We start from the raw sequence: 16,946 nt of genomic DNA on the forward strand, positions 1-16,946 counted from the left end.
ATTTATTTTTTCAACTAAATTTAAATAATTTTCAAAATATTTTTTTTTATTTTATTAATCAATTTTCGAAATTGCATTTCTTAAATGCTAGAATTTCGAATTTTATCTTGAAAAATAGATTAAGTTGTAAATTAATTATTTATTTTAATTAATTCTTGGATCAACTTAAATCAATGCTTTTTTCATTTATTGATTAATTTAAAATAAATTGAATTAAAATATATTATTAGAAATTGAATTAATTAGTCAAAGGGAAATCTAGATAGGTGATATTTTTGCTTGAAGTATTCTTCTAGTGTATTTAATTAAATAGAAAATTAATATTTAAGTTGATTTTCATCATCATACTTAAATATTTGAAATTTTTCTTATATATTTAATTAAATAGGAAAATTATATTTTTTGTTGTAAATTAATTTTATTAATTAATTTTGGGCCAACATTAAATTAGAATAATTTTTCCAGGATTTATCTTTTATTTTAATATGCATTTTTTCGAAAATTGTATTCTTATATACTTTAATTTTTCGAAATGCAATATATATTTATAGAAAATTAAATTTGAGTTGTAAATTAATTTAAATTAATTTTGTAACAACTTAAATATTTTTTTCTAAATATTTATTGGAAATTATTACTAAGATGGAAATAATTCATGTTATTTTCATATCCATCTAAGTAAAATTTATAAATATTAAATTAAAATTTATATTTGGAATTTTTCATTCTAAATTGGAAATTTTAATTAAATAAATATATATTTAAAATAAATAGAATAAATAAAGAGAATCAATGAAAATACAACTCTCTTTAAATAATGAGCTTTATTATTAAGACATTCGATCTCCATTGTGGGTTTTACACCGCGTTTGTTTTAGTGAGTAATCCTCCCTAATGGAGGAACGTTCATTAGCAATTTCGCACCGTTTAACCTCGCATGATAAGTAGTTTGTAAGTGTTTTGTATGGTATGGATCACCCTAATGGTGGCGACCATACTTGACTTGCAAATTATGAAACAATGGTGGAAGCTCATAAGATAGAATTGCCTTGACTCTCGCCTAAACGGGACAACGCTGAATTCCAATCTTGATCGAATAAAAGGTTGCTAGAATGTTTAACATTTTAGACGAGCTGACAACTCTATTCAATGAATGGTAGCTTTGACTCTCGCCTAAACGGGACACTGATATCAGTTTGTTGAAAACCTTGGAAATTATTTAGGATTGTAAGTTTTAGTATTTTCACTTGTCATTCCTACTTGCTATATGTTTATAATTTCTGAATTGTGTATGAATTTATATTGAACCATGTTATTTTCTGTTATTAAGTTGTAGTTTAATTTCGAATCTTCATTGTTGGTCTAACATGTTTGTTTATCTAATGAGATAAGTCCCTAGTGGATTTTCACCATTAGACATACATAATAGTGTTAGATCTCGAAAGATAAATATTGTATATGCGACATCTAGCTGTTCATCAATTGATGACACCTTAGACTAGTATTTTTACAATATGAAACAAGAAGATTGTATAAATAAGATTACTTTGACTTTCGCTAATCGAAGCATCGTTGGATTCTTATTTTAAACGAAATTATCCTAATTCCTCTTAGCTTATTCATTTCGAATTAGCTTTCAAAACATATCATTGGATGAATGGTCTATAAATCATTTCATGTCATTTTATATGACGCATATGATTATAATCCCGAAATTATTCCCAATTGATATAAATCCTCAATCTTAGAAATCTCCTACTTGTATGGGCAAATCTGACTTAGAGTTTGTATTAGTAGTGCTGGTCCAAGATAGAATTACTCATAATATTTGGTATAAATTTAAGTCTTTGACTTTAATTTTAGATTCCAAATAGAAATTTTCTTATATTTCTAATTCCAGAATACAATACAGTTACACTTTTTCAAGTGTTTAATATCCATCTTCTATTAATGGATTAAAACTGTATGGAATATGAGTTAGGTATTCTGTGACCAGGATCCACTTGAAGTATTCTAAGAACTCTTTCATGTAACTAAACCTATGTCATCAATAGACACTACCATTTTTTTTTAATCTATGGCATTTGTATCTTGTTTATAGTGGATTTGACAAGATCAATCTCTGCAAAGAGTTAATATGCCTATATCCACTGAAAGTAGTTCATCTCATTCGCAGATGGATGTACATTCAGGGGTGGATATGAGTTTTTCGTTGTATTCTTAAAACGATAACTCTAGATTATACCTTTTAGCAAGAAATTTGAAATGTTTGAAAAATTTCATTAATTTCTAGCAATGGTTAAAACCATTAAGGTAAGTGGTTAAAGATCTTGCGGGCGATAGGGGTGGAGAAATAGTTAGTAGATATGCAGTTCAAAGATCATTAAATTGATTTTTGAATTATATCCAAACTTACCTCCCCAGAAATTTCGAGTTGCATATTGATGATTAGTTACTAGTCGTTGCCTAAATCCTTCTATGGTAATACAATTTCAGAATGATGTAATGGTTGGGTACTTAATGTAAATCATTACTAGATTCATGGATGACCTAATCAAAATCTTAAGAAAAGCTAGAATTGTTAACCATGGTTTGTTAGCTATTCTAAGTGATTAGGGATGGACCATCCCATTGTCAATAGATAAGAAAATGTTTGTTCAAACAAATACTACTCTTCTAAGATAATGACTAAGTCTGAAAACAAGTAGCAAATAAAGGCGATATTTAATTCTTGATTCCAAAAGTGTTCTATCATCTTATTTAACATATGATGATCCCACTGCCTCTGTTGTCTTGTCACAACCGAAGAGATCAATACCATTTAGTTTTCTTAGACATAATTCACGGTGCCTTGTCGTAGTGGGAGAGTTTCTAGGAACTCACCTTCTTATGACTTGGGAGACACTAGTGATTAAAATCCATTTTGAGTTTAAACAAGTAATGGATTGTCAAGATAAGAAACTAAGAAGAAAGCCAATAGAACTATGGTTTAATCCATTCACATGGAGTAACCTAAAGTTTTCTATTACAAGGACATAAAAGGAAATTTTCGTTTATAAGTCCATTCAATGGACTTAACAAAACTTCCTGTTCCTAGTATTATAGGTTTGAGTTTATCTAAACCTATGGCTTGTGGTATACCTGGTAATTACTTACTCTAATGCAAGCAACTTACTTTAGTAAGATGCTGAAGCATTTTCTTTCTAATGGCAATCTATAGAAGCTTCACAACTTCTTAGGTATAGATTTTATTTATCTAAGGAAAAGTCTTAACTATTCCAGAAAAGATAAAGCCATGAAAGAATTTCTTACATCAACAGTGAGAGGTCTTAGATATGCTTTTGTATGCCTTAGACCAGACACTTGCTGTTGAGTGGGAGTAATGAGTAGGTATCAGATTAATCCAGGAGAAGAACATTGGAAGACAATCAAGTAAATCCTAAGATAAAGAAGAGGAACTATATGTTAGTCTATAAGGGTGTGTTTAAAACTCTTAGACTACACCATATCAGATTTCGAAATTTGCCTATGTGCTAGTAAATATTTCTGATAAGATGGTGATTACTCTGGGGGTGGAATAGTGATTTTGGAGAAGTGTAAAAACCTATCTGAAGTCTCTAGGTCTACCAGAGAGGGACTGAGTGTTAAAGCTGCAGGAAAGGTACTTATTTAGTCTAAGGAAAGTTCTATACATCTTTGGCACCATTCCAAATTGCCTTAAACTACTAGTGTTAATTTCCTGATTAACCAAAAGTAGTTGCCAAAGGTATAGAATCCAGTATCCCAAGAGAGTAGACATATAGAGAGGAATTTCACATTATCAATGATTTTGTGATTAAAGGAAGAGTAATGGTGGAGAAAAGGTTGTGGTTAATTCAACCTTTCAGATCCTATTACGAGGAGTTTACTACTACTACACTTGATTTTTATATCAAGGTGTTGAGATTATTTGAAACGCACTTTTTGTTTTATATTAGTGCAAGTGGGAGTTTGTTGGGTTTTATGCCCTAAATAAAACTCATTTCAATATAATCAGATTTACTTATTAATATAGATCAGAAATAACATTTAATGTTTCATGGTTCACATGATTTATTTCATGATTATATGTACATAACGTATGAATTCATCTGAAACCCTTTTCACATACTTGATCCTATTTATTGTGCCGTCAACACATTGGAAAGTAAACATGACTATGTGAATAAAGTTTCCTAGATTTATCAGACACAGGGTTTTACTGATATGATAATCTACAACAGAGTTTACTTGCATTTGGAGAAGTGCTATGTTCTTTCCAGAGCATTGGTTAAGGTAAAGCTCAGGTTGGATGCATGGAGTATGCATCGGAAGGGACCGATATTGAACTTTGACTTAGATTTATTAAACTTACCGTAATATCTATTCAAGTCAATATCGCCTAGTTGATCCTAGATCAAATGTTCTTAATCCTGTTATGATTAGGCTCAATCTTGAAAGGCTATTCGTGTTCTTTGATTTGTTAGTTAAGCCTACTTTTAGGTCAGGGTGATACGTACATTTTGGGAACACGGTAGTGCAATTGAGTGGGAGCGCTAGCATAAACATGGAATCTATAGCTTCTATCTGGCGAATAGTAAGCAAAGGATGATCTCCTTCGAGCTTGACCAAACGAACATAAATGGTGGAGTACTCATTTCACATAAGCTGAAATATCATTTATACGGGGTCAAGTGTTTTAAGGAATAAATACATTGTAGGGTGTAACGGTAATTTAATCCCTTTACAGTGTAGATCATTCATATAGAGGATCATTGATCACATTAGGATTATAACAATGGATAACTAATGATGTGTCTATATGGTGGAACATATAGAGCATTCTATATACTGAGAGTGCAATTCTAAGTTCTATGCGTGGATTCAACGAAGAATTAATAAGTTAGTGAATTTTAGTGCTAAATTCTTGATCTACTTATTGGAAGCTCGGTTATATAGACCCATGGTCCCCCCACTAGTTGAGATAATATTGCTTGTAAGACTCATGTAATTGGTTTTGATTAATCAATTATAATTCTCAAATTAGACTATGTCTATTTGTGAATTTTTCACTAAGTAAGGGCGAAATTGTAAAGAAAGAGTTTATAGGGGCATATTTGTTAATTATGATACTTTGTATGGTTCAATTAATAAATATGATAAATGACAATATTATTTAATAATTATTTATAGTTATTAAATAGTTAGAATTGACATTTAAATGATTGAATTAGGAAATTGGCATTTTTGAGAAAATCAGATACAAAAGGTGGTAACATTGCAAAATTGCAAAACCCAAGACCCAATCCACTTATGTATGACCGGCCACCTATATGTATATTTTAAATTGATTTTTTCATTATTTTAATGCCATATAATTCAAATCTAACCCTAGTGGAATGCTATAAATAGATAGTGAAGGCTTCAGAAAATTAACACTTTTCTTCAGACTTTCTGAATCAGAAAAAAAAAAAAACTGAGCCTTCTCTCTCCCTATCTGGCTGACCACTTCCCTCTTCTTTTCTTCTTCAATATTTCGAAATCCTTAGTGTATGAGTAGTGCCCACACACATCAAGTGATACCTCAATCATAGTGAGGAAGATCGTGAAGAAAGATCATCAGCAAAGGAGTTTCAGCATCAAAGATTCAGAGAAAGAGATCCAGGTTCAGATATTGATAATGCTCTGCTAGAGAAAGGAATCAAGGGCTAGATATCTGAACGGAAGGAGTCATTATATTCCGCTGCAACCAATGTAAGGTTTCTTAAACTTTTTATGTGTTTATTTTATCGTTTTAGAAAGTTCTTATTTAGGATGTTAATAAACATACTTGTGAGTAGATCTAAGATCCTGGTAAAATAATTTCCAACATCATCAATATGCAAATCAAAATTTCTGGGGAGGTAAGTTTGGATATAATTCAAAAATCAATTTAATGATCTTTGAACTGCATATCAACTAACTATTTCTCCACCCCTATCAGTTCGCAAGATCTATAACCACTTACCTTAATGGTGTTCCACCATTGCTAGAAATTAGAAATTTTTCAAACATTTCAAATTTCTTTGCATAAGGTATAATCTAGAGTTATCGTTTGAAGAATACAACGAAAAACTCATATCCGCCCCTGAATGTACATCCATCTGCGAATGAGATGAACAACTTTCATTGGATATAGGCATATTAACTCTTTGCAGAGATTGATCTTGTCAAAACCACTATGAACAAGATACAAATGCCATAGATTAATAAAAATGTGGTTGTGTCTTTTGATGACTTAGGTATAGTTACATCAAAGAGTTATTAGAATAGTTTAAGTGGATCCTGGCCACAGAATACTAAACTCATATTCCATACAGTTTGAATCCATTGATAGAAGATGGATATTAAACACTTGTGAAAGTGTAACTGTATTGTATCCTGGAATTAGAAATATAAGAAATTTTTGTTTGGAATCTAAAATTAAAGTCAAAGACTTAAATTTATACCAAATATAATGAGTAATTCTTCTTGGACCACCACTACTAATTTAAACTCTAAGTCAGATTTGCCCATATAAGTAGGAGATTTCTAAGATTGAGGATTTATATCATTTTGGGATAAAATTTCGGGAAAATAATCAAAAATGTCATTCAAAATAGAATGACATGAAATGATATATAGACCATTCACCCAATGATATGTTATTGAGCTAATTCGAAATGAATAAGCTAAGAGGAATTAGGATAATTTCGTTTATAAATAAGAATCCAACGATGCTTCGATTAACGAGAGTCAAGGTAATCTCATTTATACAATCTTCTTGTTTTATATCGTAAAAATACTAGTCTAAGGTGTCATCAATTGATGAACAGCTAGATGTTGCATATACAATATTTATCTTTCGAGATCTAACACTATTATGTATGTCTAATGGTGAAAATCCACTAGGGATTTATCTCATTAGATAAACAAACCAAGTTAGACCAACAATGAAGATTCGAAATTAAACTACATCTTAATAACAGAAAATAACATGGTTCAATATAAATTCATACACAATTCAGAAATTATTAAACATTTAGCAAGTAGGAATGACAAGTGAAAATACTAAAACATACAATCCTAAATAATTTCCAAGGTTTTCAACAAACTGATATCAGTGTCCCGTTTAGGCGAGAGTCAAAGCTACCATCCATTGAATAGAGTTGTCAGCTCATCTAAAATGTTAAACATTCTAGCAACCTTTTATTCGATCAAGATTGGAATTCAGCGTTGTCCTGTTTAGGCGAGAGTCAAGGCAATTCTATCTTATGAGCTTCCACCATTGTTTCATAATTTGCAAGTCAAATATGGTCGCCACCATTAGGGTGATCCATACCATATAAAACACTTACAAACTACTTATCTTTCGAGATTAAACGGTGCGAAATTGCTAATGAACGTTCCTCCATTAGGGAGGATTACTCACTAAAACAAACGCGATGTAAAACCAACAATGGAGATCGAATATCTTAATAATAAAGCTCATTCTTTAAAATGTGTTTTCATTATTATTTATAATAAAATATATTCATTAAATATCGAATTTAGAATTAAAATTCTAAATTAAAATTTAATTTAATATTTATAAAATTATACTTAGATGGTGATTAAAATAAATTGAATTATTTCCATCTCAGTAGTAATTTATATAAATATTAAGAAAATTATTTAAGTTGTATTAATTTAAATTAATTTGCAACTCAAAATAAATTTTCATGAGAATATATTTGTTGTATTTTGAAAAAGAAAGTATAAAAACTTTATGTTTTTCGAAATACTTAAATAATAATTACTTAGAAAATTACTTCAAGCAAAAATATCACCTATCTAGATTTTTCTTTGACTAATTAATTCAATTTCTAATAATATACTTTAATTCATTTATTTTAAATTAATCAATAAATGAAAAAAATCATTGATTTAAGTTGGTCCAAGAATTAATTAAAATAAATAATTAATTTACAACTTAATCTATTTTTCAAGATAAATTCAAAATCATCTTGCATTATGAAATGCAATTTTGAAAATTGATTAATAAAATAAATAAAAAATATACTTTGAAAATTATTTAAATTTAGTTGAAAAAAAAAATTTCAACTAAAAATAATTTTCTATTTAATTAAGTGTCATGAAAAAGAAATATTTAAGTATCATGATGAAAATCAACTTAGATATTTAATTTTCAATTTAATTAAATGTATTAAATTCAAGAAATAAATAATTAAGTGTAGAGAAGGCTTAATTATTAATCTCTAGTTTAATACTAGGAAAAAATATACTTAAAATAAATTGTACCAAAATTGATTATTTAAATAATTAATTTCACAATGTATAATATTTTCCTATTTAATATTAGAAATAATAAGTAGTCTAGAAATAACTATCTAGAAAATATCTTATTTGACTAAGTATCCTGATAACTCTAGAAATTAGAGTTATTTTTCACATTTTTTTTAACTAAAAATTGGTTTAGTTCTTAAGTTTTTAATTAATTTAGTAAGTTTTTAATTATTTTTGAATTTATTAGCTTTATTGTAATTTTATATGTTTTTGTGTGTTTTTATAATTATTTTATTATAATATGTTATGTGGTATTTATTTAAAATTTTATTTTAGTTTCTAATTTATTTTATGTATTTTTAGGTGTAATTGGTGGTGAAGATTAGGAATAAATTGGAGAAATATTGAAGAAATGGGGCTAAAATACAATTTCAAAAAGAAAATCTGATGAGCCTTTATGCAAATCCCACTCTCGGTCAAAGTCAGCAGCCCATCTGGACCGTCCGTTTACCAATCGTGCGGCTGAGGATGGCGAGTGTAACTCACCCCAGACAGGCGCAAGTGAAGCCTGCAGAGTGGTCCCCAGCATCAGCTCCCTCTTCTCCTTCCTTCCACGCGGGTCCCAGCCATCAGCTCCCCTCCAACCGCGGCCTGCCACCCGTCCACATTCGTCAGCGCCCACGAACCAGATCTCGCCACGTGTCCGCCTGCTGAGAAGAAAAAAAAAAGTGGTGTTAATTCATTTACTCATCCGAAAATCACATTCATAAACACCAAATATTTTATTTTCTCCCACATATTACACATAAATACTCTATTTACTCTTCCCAATTTATTTCACCTAAATAAACATTCCTATTTTATTTTTTTACCCTATCCTTTCACTACTTTTACATCCTTACAAAACATTTATTTTTTTCCAATACTCTTACACATACTCTATTTATCCATTCTCTTCCCAACACTAATTAAATTAATCATTTTATTTATTTATTTTGATTAATTTAATTCTCTAATTTTGCCTATAAATATGGTGTTGGAAGACCATTTCAAGACACATCTCTTCACCCTCCTAAACACCTCTTCAACCCAAAACACTTCTCCATTCCACACTCTTCATTTTTACCATTTTCTTTCTACCATTTTTACACTTTGAAGAGCATGTCAAGTATGTTTATCTTTTGTAATTTTTATCTAGTTATGAGCTTCTAATCTTTTTCAAGATTATTAAGATAATGATGAAGCAAAATGTAACTAGATAGTGTTTATGTTTGTATGTTGATTTCCCATTTGTGCTATAAAGTTCATGGATTTTTCTATCAAAAATATGTCTTTTTCATCTTCAATATCATGTATTTTTGAGTGTTAAAGCATATTTCTACTTAGTTCTTCATTATGCAAAAATATAATACTCTTTGATTAAATGTCTTTCATTAAATTGTTTACATCTAATTCTTAGAATATAAGTGTTATATTTTGCCTAAACATAATTTCTTTGATTTTGTGTAGTTTCATTAAATTGTAACACATTTAATGCTTAGAAATTATACATTTTATAAGTGAAGAAAAATCCTACCTTTTTGAAAATAACTTGTACTTAAATGAAAAATATATTTTGGAAAATATGGTGAGATTTATTTCAACTATATCTAAAACTTGGGAATCAATATACTTATAAATATTATTGAACTTGCATTTTGTGGATTCTAATATCTTAATAATCTTATTTTACACATCTTATTTGAAAATCATTTTCATACTCACTCATCTTTAATCTTAAGTATTTTAGTTACTTGTCGTTTATTTTATTTTGCAAAACCAAAATCCTATCAAATATTTGGAGCTAGGTTAGAATATTCTTATTTTGTTTGAAATAGTTTCTTTTGATGTTAGTCAACTCCCATGGGTTCGACCTTGCACTTACATGAACACTATATTCCGAAACGATTCGTGCACTTGCGAGTATAAATATTAAAACACTCACTTTTGAGGACAACAAGTTTTTGGCGCCGTTGCCGGGGAAGTTGCTAGAAAGAAACGATCTTTCTACAAGGTAAGTAATATTCTTCTACTAGTTATTTTTTTTTCTTTTCTCATTTTCATCAAAAAAAAAAAAAAAGTTGAAAAAAAAAGAGAAAGTTATACATACTTATACATATATATATTGTTATATATTATATATTATATACTATATATATACATATTTATTGGTAGTTGATGGCATTTTGTGCCTCCTACCTATTTGTTAGTTGAGTGCATTTTTGCCTCCTAACCTCTTTTTTTCTTTTTAGTAGTTGAGTGCATTTTGTGCCTCCTACATACTTGATAGTTGAGTGCATTTTTGCCTCCTATTATCCCTTCTCTAGTGATGGCATTAGTGCCTCCTAGCTTTTATTTTTGTTTATCATTTTAGTTGATGGCATCTTGTGCCTCCTAAAATCTTATTATTATTATTACTACTACTATTATTATTATAGTTAGTTGATGGCATTTTGTGCCTCCTAACTTTAATATAACTATCTATCATTATTATTGTATTTATTTAGTTGTAATTCTATCTACTTTGCTTAAGAAAATACTTGAAAAAAAAATTAAAAACAAAGCTTGTTCTTTCAACATAAGCAATTTTTGCTTAAAGGAAATTTGGCAAAGTTCCCATCCACACTTAATAATTAACCCCGGGGAGTTGTTATTAAGTCGTGAGTAAGTGGAATCAAATAGGCCTGGGAACAAGTCAAACCAAAAAAAAAAAAAATTGAAAAATTAAAAATTTACAAAAAAATCATAATCTCTTTGTGCTATAAGTATGCTCTGTGGTTGCGGTTTATAACTGATCTTCCACATCAGAAATTTGTCTTCTTGAGATTATTGTGTGTTATTTGTGTTTCTTTGTGAAATTTGTGACATTGCATGCATCATTGGCAACGTGATTCTAAAAATCGTTTGGTAAAAAGAGTAGTAACTTTAGGTGAAATTGAAAGTGTTTTTGAAAAATTAAGCATAATGGAACAAGAACCTAATATTGCGCAAGAAAAAACACTACTTGAATATTTTTCACCTATTTCATCTAATGCTCCATCATGCATTGTTTTGCCTACTACTAATGCCACTCATTTTGAACTTAAACCTTCAATCATTCAATTGTTGCCTTCTTTTTATGGTTTAGAAAGAGAAGACCCTTACATGCATGTAAAAGATTTCTTAGATATTTGCTCAACTTTTCGTTTTCAAAATTTTTCGGATGAATCGGTTAAGCTTAGGTTGTTTCCTTTTTCTTTAAAAGATAGAGCCAAAGCTTGGTTAAACTCACTTCCAACTGGAACCATAACAACTTGGGATCAACTTTTTAATAAATTTCTTGCCAAATTTTTCCCCATGTCCAAAACTGATAATTTAAGAAGAGAAATCTCCGAATTTTATCAAAAAGATAATGAAGAATTTTATGAATGTTGGGAAAGATTTAAAGATTTACTATTAAAATGCCCCCACCATGGTTTTGAAAAATGGAGACTTGTAAAATATTTTTATGATGGTTTAACCCCTTCAAACCGACAAATGATTCAATCTATGCATACCGGAAAATTTTTGAAATTACAAGGGCAAGAGGCTTGGGAAGCTCTTGAAGAATTGTCTGTTAATTCACAACAATGGAATTATTCTGAGCCTAGGTCTAGAGCAAATAATTCACCTAAAAGAGGAGGAAAATATGAAATAAAAGAAGAAACTGATTTGAGAACATCTTTTGAAAAATTAGCAAGAAAAGTAGAAGCCTTAGTCATAAGTCAAAATATGAATTCTCATGTTCAACCAAAAAAAGATGTTTTTGCTAGTACTTGTCATAATGATCAATCATGTCCTTCTTTTCTTGAAACATTTTTCGAAGAGGCTAATGCATTACATTCATATGGTAAACCAAATGATAGCCCATTTTCAAACACATACAATCCTAATTGGAGAAACCATCCCAATTTTTCATGGAGACAAAACCAACCACAAATGAACCAAGGAAACCAATTCAACATGCCAAATCCGAATCATACCCAACCAAGTCAAACTTACCCTCCACAAAGAAAGCCTTCTTTAGAAGACACTTTACAACAATTCATGCAATCCACCCAACAAATCATGCAAAATAAATCTCAATCCATTGCCAAACTTGAGACACAATTGGGTCAACTTGCCAATGCCGTAACTGAGAGAGAAAAAGGAAGATTTCCTAGCCAACCCGTCCCAAATCCTAAAGGCCAATATGAAGTAGGAGTTCCTAGTCATAAAGAAGAAGCCAAGTCTATTTCAACTCTTAGGTCCGGAAAACAAATTGTCAAACCCGATTACATACCTCAAGTTGAAAAAGACCAAAGCCAACCTCAAAGTTCCAACACAAATGACTTGTCAAAAGATAATGATCAAATTCTTCCTTCCATTCCAAAAGCTCCTTTTCCACAAAGATTACTCCCAATCAAGAAAGGCAACCAATATAGTGACATCTTAGAAGTGTTCAAACAAGTAAGTATCAACATGCCATTCTTAGATGCCATTAAACAAATTCCTGCCTACTCCAAATTCTTGAAAGACCTTTGCACTGTTAAAAGAAACACTAATGTTCCAAAAAAGGCATTTTTAACTGAACAAGTTAGCTCCATAATTCAATATAAAAGCCTTGTGAAATATAAAGATCCTGGTTGTCCAACAATTTCATGCATCATTGGTGATCATTTTATTAACAAAGCTTTACTTGATTTAGGAGCTAATGTGAATTTATTGCCTTACTCTGTTTATAAGCAACTTGGTCTAGGAGAATTAAAACCAACTTCTATAACACTTCAATTAGCTGATCGTTCTGTGAAAATTCCTAGAGGTATTATAGAAGATGTTTTAATTAAAGTGGATAAGTTCTATTTTCCTGTTGATTTCATTGTTCTTGATACTCAACCTGTTGAAAATGCTCATGCTCAAATACCCATCATTTTAGGTAGACCATTTTTAGCTACATCTAATGCAATTATCAACTGTCGTAATGGTGTATTGAAATTATCTTTTGGAAACATGACTATTGAATTGAATGTTTTTAATGTCGCTAAGTCTGTTGAGTGTGAGGAAATACATGAAGTAAACATGATTAACACGGAAAATATGTTTGAAATGGACATGAATGAATCTTTTGAAACTTATGCAAAAATGTTTGGAATGTGCTTAAATGTTGATGATTTTATTCATGATGTCAATTCTTTGCTTGAGTCTACCCCACTAATGGATACTGAAAAATGGAAAGCCAAAATTGAACCATGTATTCCATTAAAGCATGTTGAGTCAACTCCTGAACCACCAAAGTTAGATCTTAAACCTTTGCCCAACACTTTGAAATATGCATTTCTAGGAGAGTCTAACACTTATCCCGTTATCATTGCATCTGACTTAGATGAAAAACAAGAAACAAAGTTGTTAGATATCCTTAGAAAACATAAAAAGGCCATAGGTTGGACCATGGGAGACATTAAGGGAATTAGCCCGAGTTTGTGTGCATGCATAGAATTCATTTAGAAGAAAATGCTAAGCCCTCCCGAGAAAGTCAAAGAAGATTAAATCCAAACATGAAAGAGGTAGTAAGAGATGATGTAATTAAGATGTTAGATGTAGGGATCATTTACCCTATTTCTGACAGTCCATGGGTTAGTCCTGTTCAAGTTGTTCCAAAAACGTCTGGGATCACTGTTGTTAAAAATGAACAAAATGAGTTAATCCCTACTAGAGTCCAAACTGGGTGGAGAGTGTGTATAGACTATAGAAAGTTGAATAGTGTCACTAGGAAAGACCACTTCCCATTACCCTTCATTGACCAAATGCTTGAACGATTAGCTGGCCATGCTTATTATTGCTTTCTTGATGGGTACTCGGGATATAACCAAATCCCCATTGCCCCCGAAGATCAAGAAAAGACTACCTTTACTTGCCCTTTTGGAACCTTTGCATATCGTCGCATGCCTTTTGGTCTTTGTAATGCCCCTGCAACATTTCAAAGATGTATGATTGCAATATTTTCTGATATGGTTGAAAGAAATCTTGAAGTGTTTATGGATGATTTTTCTGTGTTTGGAAATTCTTTTGATGATTGTTTGCACCATCTTTCTCTTGTTTTAATTCGTTGCAAAGAAATGAATTTAGTTCTTAATTGGGAAAAATGTCATTTCATGGTTAAAAAGGGAATTGTCTTAGGTCATGTGATTTCATCTCAAGGAATAGAAGTTGATAAAGCAAAAGTAGATCTTATTTCAAAACTTCCTCCACCTAAGACAGTAAAAGAAATTAGATCATTCTTAGGCCATGCTGGTTTTTATAGAAGATTCATAAAAGACTTTAGCAAAATTTCACGCCCTTTATGTCATTTACTTGGAAAAGAAAATGCTTTTGTCTTTGATAATGATTGCCATGTTGCCTTTGAAAAATTGAAATCCCTTTTGACTAGTGCACCCATTATTCGCCCTCCTGATTGGAATGTTCCTTTTGAAATAATGTGTGATGCTTCTGATTATGCAATTGGTGCTGTTTTAGGACAAAGAATTAACAAGTTACCTCATGTAATATACTATGCTAGCAAAACTTTAAATGAAGCTCAATTGAATTACACTACAACTGAAAAAGAATTGCTTGCTGTTGTGTTTGCATTAGAGAAGTTTAGGTCTTATTTGTTAGGATCTAAAATAATTGTCTATTCTGATCATGCTGCATTGAAATATCTCTTGTCGAAAAAAGATGCTAAATCTCGTTTAATTCGTTGGATCTTGCTTTTACAAGAATTTGATTTAGAGATACGTGATAAAAAAGGTTCTGAAAATGTTGTAGCTGATCATTTGTCTAGAATTGTTGTTGAAACTATTCATGATTCCACCACTATCATTGAAACTTTTATTGATGAACAACTCATGCATGTATCTTCTTTTCCTTGGTATGCTGATATTGTCAATTATTTGGTCACTGGTGAAATTCCTTCTCATTGGTCTAAACAAGATAAATCTAAATTTTATGGTGAAGTGAAAAATTTCATGTGGGATGATCCTTATTTGTTTAAATATTGCCCTGATCAAATAATAAGAAGATGCATTCCAAACTGTGATCAACCTAAAATTATATCTTTTTGTCATGATCATGCATGTGGTGGACATTTTAGTGGTAAGAAAACTGCTTTGAAAATTTTACAATGCGGATTTTATTGGCCTACTATTTTTCATGACACTTATATGTATTGCAAATCTTGTGAACGTTGTCAAAAATTAGGAAGTGTAACTAGAAGAAACATGATGCCTTTAAATCCTATTCTTATTGTTGAAATATTTGATGTTTGGGGCATTGATTTTATGGGTCCATTTCCTAATTCTTTTGGTAATTTATACATTCTTGTTGGTGTTGATTATGTGTCTAAATGGGTAGAAGCTATTGCATGTCACACTAATGACCATAAAGTTGTGCTTAAGTTTTTGAAAGAAAATATTTTCTCACGATTTGGTTCACCACGGGCGATCATTAGTGATAATGGTACGCACTTTTGTAATAGGCCTTTTGAACATTTAATGAAACAATATGGCATTACACATAAAGTCACTACACCTTATCACCCACAAACTAGTGGCCAAGTTGAGATATCAAATAGGGAGATTAAGCACATCCTAGAGAAAACTGTCAACCCCACTAGGAAAGATTGGTCCCTAAGACTCATTGATGCATTATGGGCATATCGTACTGCATACAAAACGCCCATTGGAATGTCTCCCTATAGACTTGTTTATGGGAAGGCATGCCACTTACCCGTTGAGTTAGAACATAGAGCCTATTGGGCTATTAAGCAACTAAATTTTTCCTTAGACAAAGCGGGTGAGAAAAGAAAGCTTCAATTGAATGAGTTAGAAGAGCTTAGGCATGATGCATATGACTATTCGAAAAAGTATAAGGACCGAATGAAATTTTACCATGACAAAAATATTTTGAGAAAAGATTTTTCTCCCGGTCAAAAAGTCATTTTATACAATTCTCGTTTGCATCTCTTTCCGGGAAAGTTACGCTCTAGGTGGGTAGGTCCATACATTATTCGCACTGTTTTTCCACATGGAGCCATTGAAATTGAAAATCCTAATAATGGTAATGTATTCAAAGTTAATGGACAAAAATTGAAACCATTTTTAGAATTGAAAAATGTGGAAGTGGATGAAATCCTCCTTGAGGATCCAATTTACCATGATCATTGATTGCTCTTATCAATTATTGGTAAATGTGTGTTTAATTTATGTTTTAGATTAACTTTTTCTTTTGATTTTGTTTCCCTTTTGTTGCACTCTTGACATTGCTCCAAGATGAGGTATGACCATTCTAAATTCTCAACTCTTTTACTTTCAATTTATATTTGTATTTTGATACATTGAGGACAATGCATAAATTAAGTTTGGGGTGGTGAGTTCCTATGGTTATTTCTTTCATGTGCTTAAAAATGGTAGAGTATTATTTTTCACTTTTAAAAATTGTTGTTTGGATGCTAAAGTAGTTATATTATATAATTTAAAAAAAAACAAAATGTTTATTATAATTTTTTCTAGTAAAAAAAAAAAAAACCAAAAAAAAAAAATATTTATTTTCTA

At 30.6% G+C, this 16,946-nt stretch overlaps 1 non-coding gene and 1 pseudogene across 1 annotated transcript; one reads left to right on the forward strand and one right to left on the reverse strand.

Moving 5' to 3' along the window:
* The first annotated feature begins 11,325 nt into the window (after nucleotides 1-11,325).
* On the forward strand, nucleotides 11,326-16,670 carry LOC115717675 (uncharacterized; annotated as a pseudogene).
* LOC133037547 (small nucleolar RNA R71) lies at nucleotides 11,713-11,819 on the reverse strand. The gene has a single exon (XR_009687635.1). It is a non-coding gene; the product is annotated as a small nucleolar RNA R71 (small nucleolar RNA).
* Nucleotides 16,671-16,946: the final 276 nt, after the last annotated feature.

Source organism: Cannabis sativa, chromosome 4 (genome assembly GCF_029168945.1).
Source record: "Cannabis sativa cultivar Pink pepper isolate KNU-18-1 chromosome 4, ASM2916894v1, whole genome shotgun sequence".
NCBI lineage: Eukaryota > Viridiplantae > Streptophyta > Magnoliopsida > Rosales > Cannabaceae > Cannabis > Cannabis sativa.